Below are 15,122 nucleotides of genomic sequence, written 5' to 3'. Positions count from 1 at the left end.
TGTATCACAGTAGCACACTTGTGTCTCAAATATATCAGACCTAAGTTATTTGGCACCTCTTCTCGGCAACCAGATTAAATCAGCGATGTGCGATAAAGCGTTTTAGCAAGAATACACTGTTGAATACTCGAAGCAGATTTGAACTCACAATCCACAAGCATGTTGCTGAATATGTATGCATCTGCCACTTCACTTCTAGTCATTTATGACACTATCTACAGACTAGACAAAGAGAAAAATGTTCGACTTTTGTCGCTGGCGCTGAATAACTACCTTTTAGTTTATATATAAAAGTATATGTATATATTTTGGCGCATTATACTTTCCAATTTTAGTGTAGTTCGTGGTTTAATTTTTCGTTGGTAGTTGCGTGTGAGGATAAGAATTACCATACCTATTTCTTTACTACTCACAAGGGGCTAAAAACAGAGGGGACAAATAAGGACAGACAAACGGATTAAGTCAATTATATCGACCCCAGTGCGTAACTGGTACTTATTTAATCGACCCCGAAAGGATGAAAGGCAAAGTCGACCTCGGTGGAATTTGAACTCAGAACGTAGCGACAGTCGAAATACCGCTAAGCATTTCGCCCGGCATGCTAACGATTCTGCCAACTCGCCGCCATACCACTATAGATGGTAAGAATTATAGATAAGAATTACCATACCACTATAGATTGAGTTTTCAAACATTAATCGCATAGCTTGCATTTATGTGTATACATACAAATAAATTAATGGAATAACACTCACGGATCAACTTACATAATAGTTAGTAGTCTTCTAATGTTCAACGAGCTTAATAATATTACGAAAGCAGACAGACCATAGTTACTGAAGATAAAATATATATATATAGTATTTAAATTACTGCATATAATCAATGTGCATACTCGACATAACAAACTGATATCGGTGCGCTTTGTCGGAGCAAAGTTACAGATTCCTTTAGACGGCTGAGTGACTCTGGTTCCAGGGTTGATTTTCGCTAACATTTCATAACTATAAACTACATTTCCTAGAACCTTCGGCGAAACTGTTTGGCGAGAAAACTCGCACATGTGTTTTGAAATTTGGGGTATCAACCGTAGGAAGTCTACGAGTGCTAATTTGTTGTGCTATATTCATGTAAGCGCTAATGACTCTCTTTTAATGGCTAGGTGTTCCCTTTTATGTTGATACATTAGGTTGTAGTTCTGAGTTGAGAAAATCTGAGATCTATGGCTTAAAACTTAGTAGGGGCGTCGTTACATAATCGTTTATTTAACTAAATTTGTAGTCGATTTGTTTTTGTTGACTTTATTCTTCGTCTTTATTTCGAAATCATACACTTGCAATTGTTTCTAAATCATCAGCTAACTAAAAACTTACGGTTATATTTCCCATGATATATACCAACAAACATTGTTCATTTTCTTTTTTCAACTATTGCGATAAACATAAATATATCTTAAAAGTTAGCTATATCTATATCTAGCTATTTTCTTCAAGCTCATATAACCTACTTACCTTCAACACTTGTCGCAACTCTACAAAGCAACAATTTTGAGGTTTAATGTTGATTTTTACATCACTATTTACATTTATATTTATTAACTTTTTTTTCAAACTTCTAAACTAAATATAGTTCAGATTACTCCACAAAAACTTTTTCTGCGTATTTATTCAACATCAACTATTAATAGTATAGTTTGGTTCCATAAAACAGTTCTAATGTCATTATATAAGTGTAGAAATTTATTATGTTTCTTTGATCAAATCAAGATTTGTTATTCGAAAAGAAAGAAAAACTCCAAACAAACCTTAACACATTCGGCTATTTTCAGTAAAGAAATAAGTGAACAGTATATATGTTGAGTGAAGGAATTCATTTTTATAATATTCTGTTTGTGTATCCTGAAAGTGCAAATATGATTGCATCAATGCTATTACTTTTGTTAATATTGTTTTTCTCTTTCTTACTGTGCTTGTAAGTTACATGGATTTTCTATCTATACTTATCATTATATTTGGATATTTAGATCTAGATGCCCGCATGTATAGTTCACAGGGGCTCGCTGTTTCGTCGATGCACTTCGAGAAAAGCGTTGCAAAAAGTAAAATTAGAGATATCGGTTACATTGCTTATCGAGTCAGCTTATCTTGTCATTTATCCGGGGAAAGATTTCAATCGCGAAGAAGGATGTTTGATGCCAAAGGGGAATACGACAATGCATTATGTGTCAAGTCATATTTTCTGCAGGTTTGTCAATTGTTCATATATATAATTCCTGAAAAAGACATTCCAGCTTACAATATTAAAAAAAAAGCCTATATATTATTTATATCAATATATATACACACACACACACACACACACACACATATATATATATATTATATATATATATATAAATGTATGTATATGTATGTATATAAGTGTACATGTGTGCATATATATACATATGTAAGTGTTTATGTGTGTATATTAAATGAGCACACTCTTACATGCATACACACACACAAGCACATTAGACTCTATTTTGAGTGTTATAGAAACTTCAATGTGTTTATAACTATATCTCAGTACACGCACGCACACACGCACACACACACACAGACACACACACATATATATCGGGGGGAATTGTCTGTATAAAACTATAGTTGCAAAATTATATGTATGTGTGCGTGTATATACATACATACATGCACATATATATTATATAATACACATATACATCAAAGGTTTATGTGTTTGTATATATACATATATATATACATATATATATACATTTATATAATAGTATGTGCGTATATATATATATATAAGTGTATGTATATATATATGTATTTATATATATATATATACAATCATACATTTATATATATGTATGTATGTATATATGTATATATATATATATATATATATAAACATACATACATTTATATGTATGTATAGAATATATTATATAATGTATTAATTGTATGTATATGTGTGTGTCTATGTCTAATTTATATACAAGCAGAAATGCATACAGAGATAGATAGATATATTTCTATGTCAGAGTATAAACATAGGTATATGAATGTGTTCAAATATTTGCGCGTGAATGAGTGCGCGTGAATGTATGTATGTGAGCGCATGCGTATGTGTGTAAAATATATATAAAAATGAAGGACAAAGCTGGAAGCAATGGGAACAAAGAAATGCCAGTAGTTTAACTAACGACAAAATGAGAAATTTGCAGTGAGCAGTTTAGATGGACGTTCTAAAGTTGTGTCTCTAAGGACCACAGAGAGGTGGAGAAATATAAGATAGACAGAGAATGTAGCTTTAGAAGCTTTGTTCTTATCCTAAAATACCCGATCGTCTACTGGTAGTATCTTCGCTTTCTAGCACTGCTGGATGGAGTGGGCGATACGCTTGAAGGTGCCGATATCATTGTGATCTCTGGATGACAGCTGATAAGGAAAGTGACCGTCAGCATAAGCTGCATGTACACTATGTATGTGTGTGCATAGGTGTGTGTGTGTGTATGTATATGCGTGCATGTGTTCGTAAACGTATGTAATACGTGTTTTCATCCGTAAAGTGTGACAGTGTGTATGCTTGTGTGTATTTTTGTGCGTCTATAAGTGGGCGGCATCGGCGTGTGTTCAATTAGGAGAAAGGGTTTCATTCATTCATATTAAGTTAAAAACAACTACAAAGTCTGTTAACCAATTTAATATTGACTTCGTTTTATCCAACATTACATTACAGTTCTTAAACTGAGAAGAAAAGACGCTTGAATATTCAGTCAGACGGTCTGGAGGCTCAATGGCCCAGTGGTTAGGGCAGCGGACTCGCGGTCATAGGATCGCGGTTTCGATTCCCAGACCCGGCGTTGTGAGTGTTTATTGAGCGAAAACACCTAAAAGCTCCACGAGGCTCCGGCAAGGGATGGTGGTGATCCCTGCTATACTCTTTCACCACAACTTTCTCACACTCTTACTTCCTGTTTCTGTTGTACCTGTATTTCAAAGGGCCGGCCTTGTCACTCTCTGTGTCACGCTGAATATCCCCGAGAACTACGTTAGGGGTACATGTGTCTGTGGAGTGCTCAGCCACTTACACGTTAATTTCACGAGCAGGCTGTTCCGTTGATTCGGATCAACCGGAACCCTCGTCGTCGTAACCGACGGAGTGCTTCCACATATTAGTCTAGAAACAATAAGGTCGAGTGGTTCGTATTAGCTCATATGTTTAGTGTCTAAATAATGGCTATTGTCCTACACCGAAGAGGAGAAAGATCGGTTGATCAACTGGCCAAACCTGTTGACGTTTTTAGATTTTTGAAGTTACGAAGGAATGTTACTCTAGCCATTATTTATAAGTTCTAACTTGAACTAGAAGTTATTCGATCGTTGTGTATTTCTGTTTTTAGCTGTTTATGATATAACTTGAAGACGTTTTGATTCCTGTGAAAGAAAAACCAAAAAGTATTTTCAGCAAATCGTTCACAGCCTTGACAATAAGAATATGTAGAAACTTTTCTATCGAGCAGCATATGTTGTTATTGTTATATTGTTGTGTAGCCGTAGATTGACTCTGATCAAACAGACCTATAATGAAAGATGTTCCACCCTACATCATACTGCCTATATTTCTTTTCAGACATAGCGTATTTGTCACTACATTATCTTGTTAAGCCAGTAACATGTGATATATATATATATATATATATATATTATATATATAAAGGGAAAGTTTACGAAAATAAACAAAAGACGAAGGCAGGTAGTGTACAAACAAATAGATGTATTAGTATAGCGCTCAGGAATAGAAAAAGTTTTTACATTTCGAGCCTACGCTCTTCTACAGAGATACACAGAAAAAAATAAGGAGAGAAAAAAATGTGTGTAGTAGCTAACGATCTATCATGGCGTCTGACTCGGACAGGTCTATATCCACATTCAACTCCCGCACTATCTCGCATAGAAGGTCCTTTGTTAAGCAAAAGAATTGGTATGTCATTTTTAACAGTTGTTCTTGTCTAAATACCAACAAGAAAATTTGTTCATTAGATTTTGACGCACTGGTTTATTCAAGAAATTTTGGGATTTAATCAAAAGAGGGCTGTTATGTTGCCAAGTCTTGCGAAGTTAAATCTGCCGGTAGAATGAATTCCTAATATGGATAGATACGCCACAACTATAGCGCCAGCTCTTGAGATCCAAGATCTACCACTCTATTTAAAAACAAGAAACCCGCACAATAATGATTTATATAGGTAGTGAGGATTCATATCTCATAGTGCCATTATATTTACCGTGATGGGAATATATCCACTAGGAAGGGCAACCTAAATGAACTGGTAATTCCTTCCAGTTGCAGAATCTTGCAAAGAATCCAGTCTATGAGAATCCAGTCTACGAGAAACTGGCCTCGGGTTAACCTCAACCATTTGTCTTTCTCTCAGAGTCTACTACGCTAACTTTTGTCTTTCTAGACTTATCCACAAGGCAGCAGGTTAGTGCAGAGTGATCGTTACCACTCGCACAGAGGCATGTTCTGACAACGACTTTATTCCTATAGTCATTATATAGCGCATGCATAAATTTATGTATGTGCACACATGCACACATACACACATATATGTATATATAATATGTGTATATATGTGTATGTGCATATATATATATATAAATATAGAGAGAGAGAGAGAGAAAGAGAGAGTGAGAGAGACAGACAGACAGAGTGAGATAGGAGGAGAGAGATATGCTCAGTATATAAAACATGTATTGATGTTCAAAGGAACTTGAACTTAAACTCCGAACCTTTTATCCAAGGCAGGGCCCACGGTGACGAGAGAGCTTATAAGACAAAATCCAGAACGAGCTGATATGGAAGTAATGCAGACAACACAATTCGGCTTGACATACATACATATATATACGGGGTGGTGCAAAATAATGAAAAAAAAAACATGTACAATACTCATTTATCAAAAATGAGGCTAACTAATTTAATGTGCTAATAATTTTAATGAATTAAGTATTATAACATTGATGTGATACTTACTGTATACCTACTTTTGCACCCCACTGTGTGTATATGCATCATCAAAATAAGCAACAGAACACAAAGAAGTGATGCAGTTCGATCGTTTCAAGCGGACCCATTTAATTGAACAATGCGAACATTACATCAATTTAAATGCAGGGCTATCCTCAGCTGCACAAATAAATAGAATTTTAATCAGTCAGACACATTAATATAATAATATATATATCTATGACCTTCGAAAGATCCATGCTAGGTACATCACTAAGAAAGCGCATTCGAAATGAGATCATTCGAGAACAGTGCGAAGTTAACAATGTGGTTGAAAAGTACCGAAAGTACAAGTTCTGCTGGATCGAACATGTCATATGGTTCACAGATAACAGTTAGATCCATGCAGTTGCCGAGTAGAAGGTATAACCCCATGAGATCGGGAAAGGCCAATTGGTAGACCTCCACGACGATGGAGAGAAGATTTAGTCCAGCAATTCCGTTCAAGATGAAAAAGAAAAATATTGTATGGTTAAGTTCAGATGCACTTGAGATATGGATATTTCTTCTAAAATTAGAGACACAGAAGACTACTTCGAAATTTCATCCCTACCCAGATTATAAATTCACTTTATAAATAATAATTTATACACTTCGTTGTCCTAGTAAATGTTTAAATACTACTTACTAACTGGGAATTTCAAGCCAAGATACTAACCAGCCAACACGCAGTTTTCAGATGCGTTAAGCAGAATGGTAAAAATATACAAAGATTTTCAAAAATTCAACGTTTTGTAATCCAGGGATGGAGCTTCGTCTCCTTCTTAGATACCAGCTTCTTTCTTATAGGAAGACCTCATGCAATTAACACGGAAACATATTGTACATGTATATGTACATATACAAACATTACGCGTATCTATGTAAGCGTACAATATTCACAATTGAAGTACAATCACATTTTTCTGATCGTGTAATGCTACTGCCATCTAGTGGCCAAGTATTATCGAATTATTATTGCTAATTGAGGTTCTGTTTCCCAACATTCATGAAATTTCTATATATGTCTATCTTGACTGGATCCAATACAGTAATTTCCTGAGCACAAAGTAATTTGACGAGGGAAAGAAATTGCTGCTATAACCTAAGAATAGTTGAATGATGAAAACTTTACGAACTCCCATACTGTCTATCTTCTTCTGATTTAAAGACAGTATTTATAACTTTCTTGTTCAGTAGTAGCAGTCGTTTCAGTACCAGCATCACAATCAGCATTATCAACAGCAGTAATAGCTTTCTCGTTTTATTAAATCTACTAATCATGAAATACATCTACCAGAGCAATCCATTACCATTATAGCTTCCAGATAAGAATCCTCAAGTTACTTTGGCACCATTAAGTCCGTTTGACCTTTTACATTATCAATATCAATAAAAGGGTTTTATGTATTTAATCAGTGTTGTATTGCTAAACCATTGCATCTCAGATTTGTCCTTGCCTTTCTAATATAATTCTCCACTTTCAATCAGTCAGCCAGAACATCCAGAACATTCGTTGCCTCTATCACTTGGGAAAAGAAAACAGCAAAAACAAAAAAAAAGCAAATAAATGCAAGTAAATGTAGAGATGCGCAAATGCATAGAGCAAAACCAAGCTAAGATGCAAACATCAAAAATAACAAATAACAATAAAGCAACGGAGAATTTAGCATGGAACTATGAAGCTAAAGGTCATTAGCTTAGGGGAGAGAATACGGAGAAAGGTTTCATGAAGAGGAAAGAGAGAAAGGGAAAAAAAGAAGAAAAGTATTTGCAACCTAATGACATTTCTTTGTCTTCAATTCATTTTCATGAACTGCTACAGTCTGGTTCGGAATTTAACATCATGACTTTTTACACCTGTGAAGCAAACTGATTCTTCTTATGCTTTTTCTCTGAAAACGTTCTTTCTCAAGAATGTCATCACCCTTGTTGATGTTGACGACGAACCCCGAGTCAGCCGCGATCGAACATATCTATGTTCATATTTGTTCCATCTGTAACCATCCGGTCTGTTTTATAGTCTTATTGCAAAGGCAAGACATTGGCGTTTTCAATACCTCTGATCACAGGTTTGCTCAGTCAGTCAAACTTAAGTTGTGTTTCGACGATTAACGAATACCCATATTAATTAGAAACATAAATAAAAAGTCAAATTTGAAGGAAAGAATGTAGTCAACCGTTAAGAGAATGAAAAAGGCTACGAAATGGCTGAAGAGCGTAAGATAATTTGACGTTCAGTATTTGATCCGGCCCTCTGTACGCTGACATCAAACTTCGCGAAGGTCAGCTTCGCTTTTCATCCTAGAAGTCGGTGATATAAAGTACCGGTCCGGAACGATGGATTGGGTCTTTTGTTTGAGCATTGGATTCGATAATTTATGATATTTGTTCCGGTGTTCTGACTTAATCCGTTGCCTTACCTAATACTTGGATAATTTTAGAGGAGCATTCTCATGGGAAAGCATTTGGGTCGATCACGTTTCCGGTTTCAGGATAACTACCTGATCAAGAATAAATCTCGGAGGCACCGAAAAAGAAAAGACCAGCAAAAAAAGGACGCTGACATTCATTCTGTGAAAAAGCGGTAAAAAGAGAAAAGCTATAGTTGACCGGTTTTGAACATATAACGCAAAGAAACAGCAACTACTACCATTTTGTATATCGATCTAGCGAGTTTATCGTCCTTGAAAATAATTTCAATATGAATTTCTAGACTGAAATCAATACGGTAACAGAGTATTCAACATGAATTCTTTATGAATTCTACTAAATTCTGCCGAATGACGTGCTACTTCCCACTAAAGTATTATTTTAACCGAAAGAAGACTGAATGGCAGAACTGGTAGAGCAACAGATAAGTACTAGTCACATGCGAGATCATCATGTCAAAGTGGACAGTTAACCTATTTGGATTAACCTATTTGAGTTACAAATTTACTGTGGCTGAATAGAATATTCTTTCCATAAACACGCTAATATCCGATATTAGGAGCTTTCAGCCGGTAGCATTGTATCTGCCACTTGCTTGCAAATAATAATAACGATAGTAGTAGTAGTAGTAGTAGTAGTAGTAGTAGTAGTAGTAGGCATTGGCTCACATGGCTTCTGATCTTAACTGATTTAGAAGTGTTAACATGTACATGTTTTGTCTCAGTATACAATCTGTTTACAGCAAATATACTCCCCAATACCAGTTTCGCTTGTCAGTTGTTTGACCATAACGAGTTAATCATGTCCCTTTAGTGGCTGATGATATGTACGTCTCTGATCACGAGTAGTGGAGGAGAATCATAGCCATACGTCGAGAGGAATTCTTTGAGGTTTGAACAATTTGCCTCTGGAAACATGGGTGTTTCTTCGTTCAACATCCTTGAACAACCTTTATTCAGGTGGCTACTCTACCTGAAGAAAATTCTAACTGGGCCCCCACCTGCAAGGTCATACGCTATTTATCTTGATATGAGATCACCATATCGCGCAGATATAGCTGTGACCCATGAGCCTGGTGTAGCCTTATCTGATAGGTAGTCATGATGGGTAGGCTTGACTTCATATATTTTACCCCAGTCTCACTTTGATGGCATGAACTGCTCTCTCACACAATAATAATAATAATAATAATAATAATAATAATATAATAATAATAGGTGTGTTAGTCTTGAAGAGGGTCAAAATCAAATGTATGGATGGGCTAACGGTACCGTTATGACAGAAAGAAATGACAGAAAAATTTAAGGTGAAGTACTTGCACAGACTGAGATTGATCCTCAAGTCGAAATTAAACGCACGGAATAAGATCGAAACTATCAACACGTGGGCGGTTTCACTCCTTTAAGTACTTGGGGATGTTGAGAATGGATAAATTGATGGAGAAATAAATGACAGAAAATTATAAGGTTGAGTACTTACGCAGACTGAAACTGATCCTTAAGTTGAAATTTAACAGACAGAATAAGATTGAAGCTATCAAAACCAGGGGTAATCACATGGAAAGTAGACGAACTAAACAGCTTAGACACAAAGAAAGACGAGGAAGTTGCTAACTAGATATAGGATACTCCAACCAAAAAGTGACAAGACAAACTGTATGTACCAAGAAAAAAAAGAGGGAAGAGGACTTATTGGATGCGAACACAGCATTAGTAGAGTAGAAAACAACATAGCATGGTATGTAAAAAGTGCTGCGGAACCGATATTGTTGGAAGTAAGAAGGCCAAGCTTGTGTAGAATGGAAGAATGCAAAGATAAAGCAATGTACAAGGTCTTGAGAATGAACGAAACCGAAAATAGGTGGATAAAGAAAAGAATGCATGGACAATTTCATAGGGATGTTGAAGGTAAGACAGACAGAGAAAACAAATGGCTGTGTATGACTAAAAGTGATTTAAAACCGGAAACGGCAGCTCTAATCGGTGCTGCCCAAGAGCAAGCACTAAAAACAAACTACATAAAATACAGTATAGACAACACATCAGAAAGTGATAAGTGCAGAATTTGTAGACAAAACGGTGAAACCGTATGGCATATTACCAGACAATGTACGCCACTAGCCCAGTAAAAATATAAGAGACGCCACGACAATATAGACAGGCTTGTCCATTGGACACTTTGCAACAAGTATGGACTTGACAGAGCAGAATAAACAAACAAGCCTGAAGGCAACGTCGAAAATAGAAATGCAAAGATCCTATCGGTTTTATGATTCAGTGCGACCATGAGATAGAGAATAGGATGCCAGATATAGTTTTAATTGAGAAAGAAAACAAACTCTGCTGGATCATATATATAGCATGCCCAGCTGACAACAAGGTATGCGATAAGGAAGAAAGAAAAGAAGATAGGTATGATAGGCTAGCTTGGGAGGTTAAGCAATTGGTGGTCGATGAAAAAGGTGGTAGTAGTACCAATAATTGTCGGAGCCCTGTGAACAGTGAGTAAAAATCTTGAGAAGTACATGGAATAAATAGGGGCTACAATAAGGGTGGAGCACTTGCAGAAAACAGTACTGTTTGGATCCACTCGAATGCTCCGGAAGGTGCTCGAAAAATAAGAGGTGTTACCTTAGTTCACTGGTAGTGAACAGCTGACACCGTAGTCCATCTCCAGCGTTAGAAGCTGTGCAAAGGCAATAATAATAATAATAATAATAATAATAATAATAATAATAATATAATAATAATGCATATGTTCATGTATTTGTGTGTGTGTATATATGTGTGTGTGTATCTGAATAATTTATACGTGTGCTTGTGAGACTATAGAATCAAACCATTGTTCTTCATCTGAACACGTCTTGTTAATGGGTGCACAGTTCTTCATCGCAGAAACAGCAGTAAGCCAATGAATGTAATGATCTAAATCAGTGGTTCCCAAACTTGTTTGGGGCTGCCGAGTCCTTGACATCCAGGCCTAGTTCCCCCACCCCAGCTAACCATCACAAAAACATAGACCTCTTTCTGAAGCAAATTCAAAGCAACTGTATTTCACAAATACAATTTAACCTAATGAACCCGTTATTTTGTTGTTTTTACATGAATCACTACTCCATTATCACCCCACTTTTTACATGAACCGCTACCCCATTATCGCCCCAATTTTCTTCAATGCGACCTTAGAACTTTCCGCACGTTGAGAAATACACCAAAAGCTCTGCCTGCAGTCACCAAGGTGGAGCTAGTAACTAAGATCAAAGAGGTGTTCGAAGATATGCTCAGGGACACACTGAGGAACGTATGCATCCGTTTTCCGAGGCTGTGAGGGAAGCAGGAACAACTACTTTGAATAAGCTGTTATCTTCCAGTCATAATCTAATTGATAATTTTGGCTATTTTAAAAATACTTTGGATGGGATATTGTTTTTACTTTTACTCAAAATATCAAATATTGCCCGAACACACACACACACACATGCGCGCGTGTGTGTGCGCGCGCGCGAATACGTCTTTATGAAATCTCCCATCAAAGACAACGTCTGTATTTTTGCTTGAACGACCTGCACGCACCTCTTCAGGCAGCGTCGATTTGATGGAGTGAGGTAGCTAACGTACAACACATACATTTAATCATCATACACAAATCATTTCACAAATGATTTGTTTATAGTGATCAAATGCATGCATTTTACATTAGCTCACTTCTTCCATGAAATAGAAGTTGCCTGAAAAGGTGCACGCTTTACCAGACGTCAGGTGCCAAAATTATTGCAGAAGAACGCGAAATGAATTGTTTTGCTCAAGAACTAAACGTACAACCCAGTGCAGAAATTTAAACCATTATGTCGAGATCATGAGTGCAACTCTGTAATCATTAGGTCATGCACCCTCATATGTACATACAGATATATGAAATATTTTTCATCAAACTATCAAAATGCCAACGCCTCAGTAATATATACAATATGTTTTAAACGGAGAAAATATATTAATTTAAACCTCGACTGTATTTTGATGTTCCTGAGATAACACGGAAGCCGACGACTGAATGTATATATCCAAGAAAGGCAACACGAAGAGCGAGTGTTGTGGGCGGACCTAATCGTATAGGAGTAGTAAAAGCAAATACTTTTGATATATAGAGAACATTCTTTACACGAAAAGCATCTTAGGAAAGGGATCGATAAACATGAAATGAATTCATGAGTGCAATAATATAATGAAGTATAATAATGACTGAAACGAAAGTACAATAGAACATAAAATGATGTCATACTGTATGTATGTATGTATGTATGTATGTATGTATGTATGTAAACTATTGGTCTTGATGATGAAATTTCGTATAGAATCAGCGAGGCCACTAGTGACTTTGGTAAGCTTGACAAGCGTCTCTGGTCAGGCCATAATTTATCTTTCCAAATTAAAGTTGAGGTTTATAGCTCGTGTCCTGCCATCGTTGCCCTATGAAAGTGAGACATGGGTTGTTTGGATGTTGAATGTGTCTAGAGGCAGACTCAACATCCAAACTTTATCTACCCCTTCCTACAGAACAATGGAGCTAGCATGTAGGATATCGTGGCCTCTTGACAGAAACGGCCGTAAGGAACTGATCTTTAAATCTTTTACTCTTTCATGTATTACTAGTATATATTTGTGTAGCACACAGTCTTTGCATGTGTATGTATTCTTATAATACTCCCTTTTGTTTTGGAATAAATAAACATAATAGAATGTCTACCGCTGATGTATGTCATTTTTCTATCCCCTCCATTTTCTTTTAGCGGTATACATACATATATATATATATATATATATATATATATATATATATATATATATAAGTACTAGTTCAATCAGAATGAATATTTAACATTCTATTATTTTATTTTATTTTATTATATTATATTATCTTACATTATATCATTATAAGATTGTAAATAAAACGTAAAAATCAGACAAGGTTGGAATTCCTTTTATTAATATATTCTTCTATACACAATCACACACACCCGTATATATATATGAAAAAAGTAAAGGTAGAAAATGCTAAAATAATTTTATAAAGAACATTTCTGTACCAGTTTCAGTCATTGAGACTTTTTCAACTGTAAGTATGGAAAACAATTAAATTTTGTAAAAATTAAAAGAAAAGATTTTAAAAGAATATTTGCATAGTATTCAAATATTAGGGACATTTTTTCCATATTTCTGCCTGTCTCTACCTCTCTTGTTTACTCTTTTGGGTTCGAGGTCGTATATATATTATATATATATATATATATATACGAGAAGTAATTTTTGCCTCTTTTTATGGAGACAAAAAAAGGTTTATAAGACTGCATACATACACACACACACACACACATATATATATATATATATATATATATACATAACAACACACACACACACACACACACACACACACATTATATATATATATATATATATATATATATATATATATATATATATATGTACATATATACACATACATACATATAGATAGATAGATAGATAGATAGATAGATAGATAGATAGATAGATAGATAGATAGATAGATAGATAGATAGATAGATAGATAGATAGATAGAGAGGGTAAGACAGATTCAGAAGAACTGTGCAAAGCGGATCAGCTCCTGAACATAAGATTTGTTGATCTCAGAAAGGTTTTTAACACTTGTGTCCATTTTCATATTAGCACACCGTCGAGTGGTCTTTTGCTATGTTCCAAAAGACCTTCAAACAACGGTACTAAGTGCAAATATAATGGCAAATTGTACAACATTCCCAAATTGCAACCAAAACTTGAAGCTAAATATATAACTATGTGTTAACTGTTGTTTGCAGATGTATGTAGGTCTTTTGTAGAAGATGAACCCAGTATGCAAGCACGTTCACGTTATCATTATAGAACTGTATCAACTTTGGCTTCTCTGTAAGTACAGCAAAAACAGAATTACTGCATCAACCTGACTCGAGAATGCGTATTGTGTACAACTTCATTAATAATACATTGAACTGAGTTGAAAATATAGACAATTTTGAGTATATAAATGTTTATTCGAAATATCGCTATGTATCTTTCCGCCTGCTTCATATATACATGCATTCACACACACACATATACATACACTGGTATGCGTACATATGTGCGTGAATCTGTATTCATATTTATATGTAATAATACATATAGTATATGCATATATATAGGTGTATAAATGTCAGTATATATACATATACATAAGCACGCATACACACACATATATATACGTATATATATGGAGATAAGGATAGAAAGTAATTGAAAAATATTACGCATGCTTAGATTCATGCCTATTTATGTGTGTTTATTATGTTTTCCACCACTGTTTGTCTATTTATTAAATCAATTCATATTTATTAGAACATCTGAATTCTATCGCTAACTTCATCAACTACATACAATTGGCCTCCATAAATTATCGGGACTGAACTTGGATCAACACATATTCAATATCTCGTGAAGATTTAAATGATTAATAGATATCATGGGTCTCATTTATTTATATCTAAACGTTAGGATGTTGAAGGTGGTGTAAATGATATCAATTAGTTCTTAGAATTTATTGTATAAAGTTCACT

The sequence above is a fragment of the Octopus sinensis genome, linkage group LG2, assembly GCF_006345805.1.
Source record: "Octopus sinensis linkage group LG2, ASM634580v1, whole genome shotgun sequence".
NCBI lineage: Eukaryota > Metazoa > Mollusca > Cephalopoda > Octopoda > Octopodidae > Octopus > Octopus sinensis.
The sequence above is the reverse complement of the archived record's forward strand: the minus strand, read 5'-3'. Positions refer to the sequence as shown.